An 11,316-nucleotide genomic window follows, 5' to 3' on the forward strand; every position below is an offset into this window, starting at 1 on the left:
AAAGGTCAAAACGCCACGATGCGCTTTTTTCATCGCTAGAAAGGTCAAAGGTCAAAATAAAAAAGGTCAAAGGTCAATTCATCGCTAGAAAGGTCAAAGGTCAAAACGAAAAAAGGTCAAAGGTCAATTCATCGCTAGAAAGGTCAAAACGCCACGATGCGCTTTTTTCATTGCTAGAAAGGTCAAAGGTCAAAACGAAAAAAAAGGTCAAATGTCAATTCATCCCTAGAAAGGTCAAAGGTCAAAACGCCACGATGCGCTTTTTTCATCGCTAGAAAGGTCAAAACGCCACGATGCGCTTTTTTCATCGCTAGAAAGGTCAAAACGCCACGATGCGCTTTTTTCATCGCTAGAAAGGTCAAAGGTCAAAACGAAAGAAAGGTCAAAGGTCAATTCATCGCTAGAAAGGTCAAAGGTCAAAACGCCACGATGCGCTTTTTTCATCGCTAGAAAGGTCAAAGGTCAAAACGAAAGAAAGGTCAAAGGTCAATTCATCGCTAGAAAGGTCAAAGGTCAAAACGACACGATGCGCTTTTTTCATCGCTAGAAAGGTCAAAGGTCAAAACGAAAAAAGGTCAATTAATCGCTAGAAAGGTCAAAGGTCAAACCGCCACGATGCGCTTTTTTCATCGCTAGAAAGGTCAAAACGCCACGATGCGCTTTTTTCATCGCTAGAAAGGTCAAAGGTCAAAACGCCACGATGCGCTTTTTTCATCGCTAGAAAGGTCAAAACGCCACGATGCGCTTTTTTCATCGCTAGAAAGGTCAAAGGTCAAAACGCCAATATGCGCTTTTTTCATCGCTAGAAAGGTCAAATGTCAAAACGAAAAAAGGTCAAAGGTCAATTCATCGCTACAAAGGTCAAAACGCCACGATACGCTTTTTTCATCGCTAGAAAGGTCAAAGGTCAAAACGAAAAAAGGTCAAAGGTCAATTCATCGCTAGAAAGGTCAAAACGAAAAAAGGTCAAAGGTCAATTCATCGCTAGAAAGGTCAAAGGTCAAAACAAAAAAAAAAGGTCAAAGGTCAATTCATCGCTAGAAAGGTCAAAACGCCACGATGCGCTTTTTTCATCGCTAGAAAGGTCAAAGGTCAAAACACCACGATGCGCTTTTTTCATCGCTAGAAAGGTCAAAACGCCACGATGCGCTTTTTTCATCGCTAGAAAGGTCAAAGGTCAAAACGAAAAAGGTCAAAGGTCAATTCATCGCTAGAAAGGTCAAAGGTCAAAACGAAAAAAAGTCAATTCATCGCTAGAAAGGTCAAAGGTCAAAACGCCACGATGCGCTTTTTTCATCGCTAGAAAGGTCAAGGTTCAAAACGAAAAAGGTCAAAGGTCAATTCATCGCTAGAAAGGTCAAAGGTCAAAACGAAAAAAGGTCAAAGGTCAATTCATCGCTAGAAAGGTCAAAGGTCAAAACGCCACTATAAAATAGCTCAAGGCTGTATTGCTGATTACTTAGCTTAGGACCCCCGCAGTGGTGTCCGGTTAGAACTTAAACCAGGATGCTTTGACTTCTGCCTTCTCCCTGAAGCCGACCCTGTATATATTCTCCGACCAGGCTTGTCACGATGACTAAGCCAGTTAGATCTATCCATATATGGTTCTATCCATATATGGTTCTACCATATCTATCGATATCAGCACTAGGTCGGCTCGGGCCCAAATATAGGGATTGTCATACTAAACATGTCATATATCATATAGCCCAACGTCCTAGTCAGAGTCTTCGTTACAGCCACCCCAGATTTCACGTTGAAATCTATACCGCATCCAGAAGACTCAGACAATTGTCCTTTCTTTCGGCTAGGTTCTAACAGGCCAGGCCTGGTAGTTATCCAGCAAGGGAGGCTCTCAAAGATGTTAATCTCTCTCCATTAGTCTGCTGACGATCTGTGTATGCTCACAATCCAAGCTATTTGGCGATCAATGCTCCCTCAATATTATTGACTTGGTTTGGCTGTACGGCAGGAGATACCTCGGAAGATAGATGTAGCCCCAGTCGCTATGCTATCCCCAGCAGCTACACCGGTGATGTGGGCCCAAGCCATTCAATTTAGTTAGTTGAAGGCAGCAAGACTGATTACTCGAGCCACTGGTCGCAGGTAGGTCCGATCTCCAACCTTCACTTCTACCGTTCGAATCCTATCGTCCGCACCAGAAATAGTCTGGGAAATCCTTCCAATAGGCCAAAGGGCCCGAGGTAGCTGTGGATCCACGATCATCACCGGAACTCCAATCTGAATATTCGTCGTCTCCTTTTGCCACTTCTGCCGTACCTGAAGGTTAGGTAGGTAATACCTCAAGAAATGTTTCCAGAAGTGATCCGCCAGTATTTGACTATGTCTCCATCTTTTCCTTCCCAACATGTCTGACTCATCATATTGAACTTGCGGTAATGACACATCTCGGATACTGTGACGCAACAAGTTGGGTCACCCTCCCCCGAGCCTACAGCCGACGAGTATCAGAAAGCTGAGTTGGCCCTGGTTAAGCAGATCCAGGATGACTGTTTCGCCAGTGAGACTACCCAACTGGTTTCGGGAAAGGCATTAGCTAAGAATAGCAAACTAATCACGCTCTGTCCGGAGTTCGACAGTACTACCCAGCTCATTCGGGTAGGGGGACGACTTCGCCATAGTGAACTTTTGGACCCAGACGCGATACATCCCATCGTACTTGACCCCAAGCATGCGATTACCAAGTTGATTATCAAGGACTACGACGAGAAACTGCGTCATGCAGGACCAGAGCGAGTGTTTGCTGAAATCAGACGAAAGTATTGGATACTGAGAGGAAGAGAGGCCGTTAAACGATATCAGCGAGGTTGTACTGGGTGTCGCACTTGGCGAGGGACTCCAAACATCCCCAGGATGGCTGATTTACCTCCTGCAAGATTACGTATCCACAAACCAGCATTTTACTCTACAGGAGTAGATTGTTTCGGGCCATACTTCGTTAAAGTAGGACGCAGGAGGGAACGACGCTGGGGGATCATCTTCAAATGCATGACGACTCGTGCAGTCCACATTGATCTTCTCTGCAGTCTGGACACGGATTCTTATCTGATGGCATTAAGACGTTTCATTGCGCGTCGAGGAAAACCATTCGAAATATTGTCCGATCAAGGAACGAACTTTAAAGGAGGGGTGCGTGAGCTGGAGGAAACATTTATGACCCTTCAACCTGAAATTAAGGCACAGTTGGCCAAGCAGCAAATTAAATTTGGATTCAATCCGCCCAGCGCACCTCATTTCGGAGGTTGTTGGGAGAGGGAAATCCGATCTCTCAAGCAGGCCTTGCAAGTAACATTGGGTGCTCAAACAGTGTCAGAAGAGGTTCTGCGTACAGTTCTGGTTGAGGTGGAAGGGATTCTGAACTCCAAACCTTTAGGTTATACCTCATCGGATGTAGCTGATCCCGACCCTGTGACACCCAACATCCTCCTCATGGGGAGGCGAGATGTGTCATTATAAAATAGCTCAAGGCTGTATTGCTGATTACTTAGCTTAGGACCCCCGCAGTGGTGTCCGGTTAGAACTTAAACCAGGATGCTTTGACTTCTGCCTTCTCCCTGAAGCCGACCCTGTATATATTCTCCGACCAGGCTTGTCACGATGACTAAGCCAGTTAGATCTATCCATATATGGTTCTATCCATATATGGTTCTACCATATCTATCGATATCAGCACTAGGTCGGCTCGGGCCCAAATATAGGGATTGTCATACTAAACATGTCATATATCATATAGCCCAACGTCCTAGTCAGAGTCTTCGTTACAGCCACGATGCGCTTTTTTCATCGCTAGAAAGGTCAAAACGCCACGATGCGCTTTTTTCATCGCTAGAAAGGTCAAGGTTCAAAACGAAAAAAGGTCAAAGGTCAATTCATCGCTAGAAAGGTCAAAACGCCACGATGCACTTTTTTCATCGCTAGAAAGGTCAAAGGTCAAAACGAAAAAGGTCAAAGGTCAATTCATCGCTAGAAAGGTCAAAAGTCGAAACGAAAAAAGGTCAAAGGTCAATTCATCGCTAGAAAGGTCAAAACGCCACGATGCGCTTTTTTCATCGCTAGAAAGGTCAAAACGCCACAATGCGCTTTTTTCATCGCTAGAAAGGTCAAAGGTCAAAACGAAAAAAGGTCAAAGGTCAATTCATCGCTAGAAAGGTCAAAGGTCAAAACGCCACGATGCGCTTTTTTCATCGCTAGAAAGGTCAAAACGCCACGATGCGCTTTTTTCATCGCTAGAAAGGTCAAAACGCCACGATGCGCTTTTTTCATCGCTAGAAAGGTCAAAACGCCACAATGCGCTTTTTTCATCGCTAGAAAGGTCAAAGGTCAAAACGAAAAAAGGTCAAAGGTCAATTAATCGCTAGAAAGGTCAAAACGCCACGATGCGCTTTTTTCATCGCTAGAAAGGTCAAAACGCCCCGATGCGCTTTTTTCATCGCTAGAAAGGTCAAAGGTCAAAACGCCACGATGCGCTTTTTTCATCGCTAGAAAGGTCAAAACGCCACGATGCGCTTTTTTCATCGCTAGAAAGGTCAAAGGTCAAAACGAAAAAAGGTCAAAGGTCAATTAATCGCTAGAAAGGTCAAAGGTCAAAACGCCACGATGCGCTTTTTTCATCGCTAGAAAGGTCAAAACGCCACGATGCGCTTTTTTCATCGCTAGAAAGGTCAAAACGCCACGATGCGCTTTTTTCATCGCTAGAAAGGTCAAAACGCCACGATGCGCTTTTTTCATCGCTAGAAAGGTCAAAGGTCAAAACGAAAAAAGGTCAAAGGTCAATTCATCGCTAGAAAGGTCAAAAGTCAAAATGCCACGATGCGCTTTTTTCATTGCTAGAAAGGTCAAAACGCCACAATGCGCTTTTTTCATCGCTAGAAAGGTCAAAGGTCAAAACGAAAAAAGGTCAAAGGTCAATTCATCGCTAGAAAGGTCAAAGGTCAAAACGAAAAAAGGTCAAAGGTCAATTCATCGCTAGAAAGGTCAAAGGTCAAAACGCCACGATGCGCTTTTTTCATCGCTAGAAAGGTCAAAACGCCACGATGCGCTTTTTTCATCGCTAGAAAGGTCAAAACGCCACGATGCGCTTTTTTCATCGCTAGAAAGGTCAAAACGAAAAAGGTCAAAGGTCAATTCATCGCTAGAAAGGTCAAAGGTCAAAACGAAAAAAGGTCAAAGGTCAATTCATCGCTAGATAGGTCAAAGGTCAAAACGCCACGATGCGCTTTTTTCATCGCTAGAAAGGTCAAAACGCCACGATGCGCTTTTTTCATCGCTAGAAAGGTCAAAGGTCAAAAAAAAGGTCAAAGGACAATTCATCGCTAGAAAGGTCAAAGGTCAAAACGCCACGATGCGCTTTTTTCATCGCTAGAAAGGTCAAAACGCCACAATGCGCTTTTTTCATCGCTAGAAAGGTCAAAGGTGAAAACGAAAAAAGGTCAAAGGTCAATTCATCGCTAGAAAGGTCAAAGGTCAAAACGCCACGATGCGCTTTTTTCATCGCTAGAAAGGTCAAAACGCCACGATGCGCTTTTTTCATCGCTAGAAAGGTCAAAACGCCACGATGCGCTTTTTTCATTGCTAGAAAGGTCAAAGGTCAAAACGAAAAAAGGTCAAAGGTCAATTCATCGCTAGAAAGGTCAAAGGTCAAAACGAAAAAAGGTCAAAGGTCAATTCATCGCTAGAAAGGTCAAAGGTCAAAACGCCACGATGCGCTTTTTTCATCGCTAGAAAGGTCAAGGTTCAAAACGAAAAAAGGTCAAAGGTCAATTCATCGCTAGAAAGGTCAAAACGCCACGATGCGCTTTTTTCATCGCTAGAAAGGTCAAAACGCCACGATGCGCTTTTTTCATCGCTAGAAAGGTCAAAGGTCGAAACGAAAAAAAGGTCAAAGGTCAATTCATCGCTACAAAGGTCAAAACGCCACGATACGCTTTTTTCATCGCTAGAAAGGTCAAAGGTCAAAAGAAAAGAAAGGTCAAAGGTCAAAACGAAAAAAAAGGTCAAAGGTCAATTCATCGCTAGAAAGGTCAAAGGTCAAAACGCCATGCGATCCTTTTTTTAGGAAACCTGCATTTGTCATAACATACAAAGTTGTCCACCAGAAATAATATCTATGAACCCATAGGATCACAACCTATATGGACAACCCGGTCAATTTTTGGGCGAAAGTCCAATATGGCCTCCCCAATATTAGCCCCTATTAGTTAAAATGTGGGGTGAATAGGGCAACATTTTAAACGGAGAGATATTTCCACGAAACTTCTCAGGTTGATCAATGATATGAATACGAAAAATTGTATAATTGTATTGCAAGTTTCCATGAAATCCAATATGGCCACCACAATATTAGCACCAAGACTAGAAAAAGTGCCCTTCTGGGCACAGGTCTCCACCAGGAGGATAGGAGTGTGTGTGATGTTTGGCAAAATGTTTAGGAGTAATATAATCGTGTGTGTGTGTGTGTGTGTGTGTGTGTGTGTGTGTGTGAGACACGGCTTGGCCTGTTGTAGTGCCACCATGAGGCTGATTTGAAAACTGTCAAGTGGCATTTCTTCCTCAGCCTAGTGGGAATATGCATTCACAATTTCACCGCAATCGGACGCTGCGTTGAGTAGTTGTGGCGATTTGTACAAAACAGGTACAAAGCGGGCTACTCCTGAAAAGTTTAGAAGCCAATCGTAGGCAATGAAGTTGGATTATGAGAAATCAAACAAACCCGTCTTGATCACATGACTATGGAGAGCATGTGTATCGATTTGCATGAAATTTGGATAACATCTGAAGGAGTAATATTAGAAAATGTGTTATACATATGTCGGCCTCCTGGTGGCGCTATAAAGAGCAGATGTGAAAAATTCCAGGCAAAGGTTTTTTCTTGGCCTCTAGGGAGTTGGCATACAAAGTTATCCACAAATCCGTGCAGTTGGAGGTAAAAACACTTTTCGGCCAGTTATAGCGCCACCATGAGGCTGAGTTGAAAATGTTCACGTGGCATTTCTTCCTCGGCCTAGTGGGAATGTGCGTGCACAATTTCACGGAAATCACACGATGTGTTCATGATTTGCAGCATTTTGTTTGAAACTGAGCACTCCTGCGAACTTTGGAAGCCAATCTTAGCCAATCAAGATGGAGTCTGAGAAATCTGAAAGACCCGTTTCGTTGAATGGCTCTAGAGAGACTGTGTACCAATTTGCGTGATGTTTGGACAAAATCTGTAGGTGTACTGTCCAAAAACTTGTTTTGAACAAAGAGGCCTCCTGGTGGCGCTATAACAGGCCGTTCTGGAAATTTTGGGGCAGAGGTTCATTGTTGGCATCCAGGGAGTGTGTGTGCAAAATTTGGCATCGACCGGTTTAACGGTGCTGGAGATTAGCTGTTCGGACGGACGGACAGACGGACGGAGTGCAAAACATACTCTCTCCCCATGCCTTCGGCCTGGTGGAGACAAAAATAGGTTTTGGCTCTAACTTCTGTACCAGATGAGCTAGAAATGCAAACTTGGTGTCTATTTCATGGTTTCTGACCATGAGACTCAATGGAATACCTATTTTCATTATTGGGTGTGTCTGGACCCTTATTGTGTATATTTACAAGATGGTGGCTACCCGAAATAGTGCTTTACCATGATTTCTACCATGATTGTTGACTGTTTTGGCAAACACAAGCAATAGACTAGGCTTGATTTCAGAAAATGTGCTTATTTAAAGTGTAGAAGGCAAATCGTGTTAATTTATTCCATACATGTTTTCTAGGGGTATTAAGGGCTGCTGAATCCAAATCTGCTGTATGTATAACTCAAAAATGGATGCTAAGCCCTCAAAATTGACCATTTACAGATGGCGGCCACCACTGTGCTGAAATATATTACATAGCATCTTTTTGACCAAAAAAGGTATAGAAACTTATTTTTTTAGGTTTTCATATATGGGGAATCCAATTAAATATTCAGATTTCAAATAAAGTGTGAGTAAATTGCGTAAAACTCATATATGTTGTTAAAATTGTCATTTATTGGTGAATATTTTTCAACATTATCCGATAATATGTATAATATGTTCCCAATTATTGTATACATAAATGTGTCATTATATAAAGGTAACCAACTCCATAATACTTGCTCAAAAAGCATATAGCAAGCATGTGGTATTTAACAGATGGCCTAACTCAAATATCAGCCACTAAAGGTGGTTGCACACCGGCCGCGTTGTTCAGAAAACCGATGGAGAAACGCCGCTTAAAAATCCGAATTCGCGCCCGGTGTGTGGAGACCTTAACACCTTGCTGCTTCTCTCAGAAGGAGCTGAACCTCACAGAAAGGCTGCTCAGCTGCAGAAAAGAGAAACAATACACACACACACACACACACACACTAATGGATATTCTAGAATGCCAAATAGATTGCCAAATATATGCATTATTCTGTATTTCTCTGCCTTCCATTCAGTATCTTTGCTCACCAATGTGCTCAGTCTAATTCAACTCAATCTAACAGCTGACTTGACTCCTCCACGCTGTCAGCAAAGGTATAGTTATTTGTGTGTCGCCCTTATGTTTAGCGCAGATCCTTATATGGACATTCAGTATAGAATCTCTGTTAAAACAAGACTATAAGGACTGTCTGAGAATGGGGTTGGGGGAGGCTTGCGCCCGGAGGGACTGCTGGAACAGGCAAGGAGGCCTGTTCCTCACTCTCTGTATGTTGTTACTCTGCTGAATCTTCTTAATAAATTCTCAATACTTCACCCTGAAGAACATTCCTTCATCTTTGGAAGATTATTTAATCTACGACACACACACACACACACACACACACACACACACACACACACACACACACACACACACACACACACACACACCAGGGGCCGGGCGGCTGTAGCCTGGCCCACTAGGGTGGGCAGGACGAATATATGGGGGGGCATCCCTGCACGCACCGCATAGCGTAATAATCCCCCGAAATGCATAGAAAACTATGCTATCATCTCAGATTATCTATCTATCTTCTCCTTCTTTGACCAACAGTAACCCAATTTCCACCTGCATCCTGTTGGCAGTTAACCTGACTCCACCAGATGGTGCAGCAGAGAGTACACTGGGTTCCCCCCTCCTGCTCCCATCTGGGAACTCTCAGGCAGACTAGATGCTCCGGCCACCAAACGGCCTGGCCAATCAGCGGCAGCTAGAGGCGGGATCAAGGCATACACAGTGCTGCCTTGATCCCGCCTCTAGCTGCCGCTGATTGGCCAGGCCGTTTTGTAAATGGTACTGATATTTTGTGGTATGTTTTATATTGGCTACAAATAAATATTCTCCATAACTTTTGGGTGGGCAGGACACACCGTCACGCACATTTCGGTGGGGTCTGCACACCCCTGTCCCCTTAGAACCAGCCCTGGTGGAGGTGGAGAGACTGGGAGGCCCCTGCTATTGAAATAACCACACTATGGCAATGATTACCGGAATATTGAAATACAGAGATATTTAGCATTGATTAAAACTAAAAGTAAGAAATCATAAATGAATGGAGAAAAAAGAAGAAAAAGGAAAGAATATATACTGTGTATGAATTGAATTGTGAGTCTGTCCAGCACCTCAGTGAGGTGCATAAAGTTAATGCGAGGCCAAAACAAATGTATTATGGAATACTGTAATCAAGTAATTGTTCATTTTTATTGACTGTCCACATCAAATGGTGAATATCAGCAGTCAAAGGGCTTTTATTGCAGATGATTAACACAGTTACCTAAAAGATGATCGTCCGTGCCAACTTCATTCCATTCACTGCAATAAAAGTCTTGCTTCACTGCCGTCCTTTGACCATGCACTGATATTCAGTTTGACGTAGGACAGTTAATAAAATTAACAATTACTTCATTACAGTAGTATATATATATATATATATATATATATATATATATATATATGGGCAGGACGCACGTTTGGGTGGGCTACTGAAATAAACACACTATGGCAATGATTACCGGAATATTGAAATACAGAGATATTTAGCATGGATTAAAAGTAAGAAATCATAAATTAATGGAGAAAAAAGAAGAAAAAGGAAAGAATATACTGTGTATGAATTGAATTGTGAGTCTGTCCAGCGTCTCAGTGAGGTGCATAAAGTTAATGCGAGGCCAAAACAAATGTATTATGGAACAAGTAATTGTTCGGATCAAATGACTGATGATGATGATATATACAGACAATGTCAGAAGTTGTATGCTCAAGCAAACACTATTGCCCGAAAGTTCTGTCATTGTTCCACTAAAGTGAAAGTGTCCTTGTTCAAGGCATATTGCACACTGCTTTATACTGCACACCTGTGTGCAGTATAATGAAGTGAAGAATTTTAAAGCACTTCTAAGAAATCCAATGTTTAAGTTTATGAAAAGGCTGGATGTGTCAACAAACAGTATCATTGTAGCGCTTTCAAGCCCCTCAGTGAGCTGTTCACGTTATACATCAAGGTTAAGGGTACACTGCCTAAAACGCCTGTATGTTCTGCCTGTGGGTTAAGTTATGCAAGTTATGTATTTGTTTTACATTCTTTTATGATTTTTATTGCCCGACGCCCAGGACGAAGTATTGTCCAAAAGACGAAGATTATTGATATGAGAACGGATCGCATGGCTCTAGCCCAGGCGCGCCTGCTGGGCAATCCTCAGTGACGCGCAAGAGTGAGACGTCATCGAAAAACTCCCTCCCCTGATGAAAACGAAAATCTTAAAACGTTCATAACTCGCGATCATCCCGTCTTTTTATGAAAAAATATCCTGTGTTAGACGGCGCTCCGCGGTCCAGTCGCTAGTCTCGATAGATTTATTCTCGTCTCCCGTTGTTGTCGATCGACTCTAGAGTGGTGTGGCTATTGTTAGCTGCTACACACACATCAACCACTTCCGCCGGTCCGTCCGGAAAAGGGGTCCGTGTTTATAAATCGAATGGGCGCTATAATGTAATGGATTAAATAACTCCGGGCAATTAAAGTGTTTTAACCCCGTGTATGTATCCCTATGGACCTGAGTCTGCTAATAAAGTTGAATTGGTTTTTTTATTGACTGTCTACATCAAACGGTGAATATCAGCAGTCAAAGGGCTTTTATTGCAGATGATTAAAGTACAGTGTCCATTTCATTATGCTTTTATATTGTTTTGTATTGCAACATAGTTACCTAAAAGATGATCGTCCGTGCCAACTTTTGCATTCACTGCAATAAAAGTTCATTCCATTCACTGCCGTCCTTTGATCATGCACTGATATTCACAGTTTGACGTAGGACAGTTAGTAAAATTAACAAT

Source organism: Electrona antarctica (genome assembly GCF_951216825.1).
Source record: "Electrona antarctica genome assembly, chromosome: 23".
NCBI classification, from domain to species: domain Eukaryota; kingdom Metazoa; phylum Chordata; class Actinopteri; order Myctophiformes; family Myctophidae; genus Electrona; species Electrona antarctica.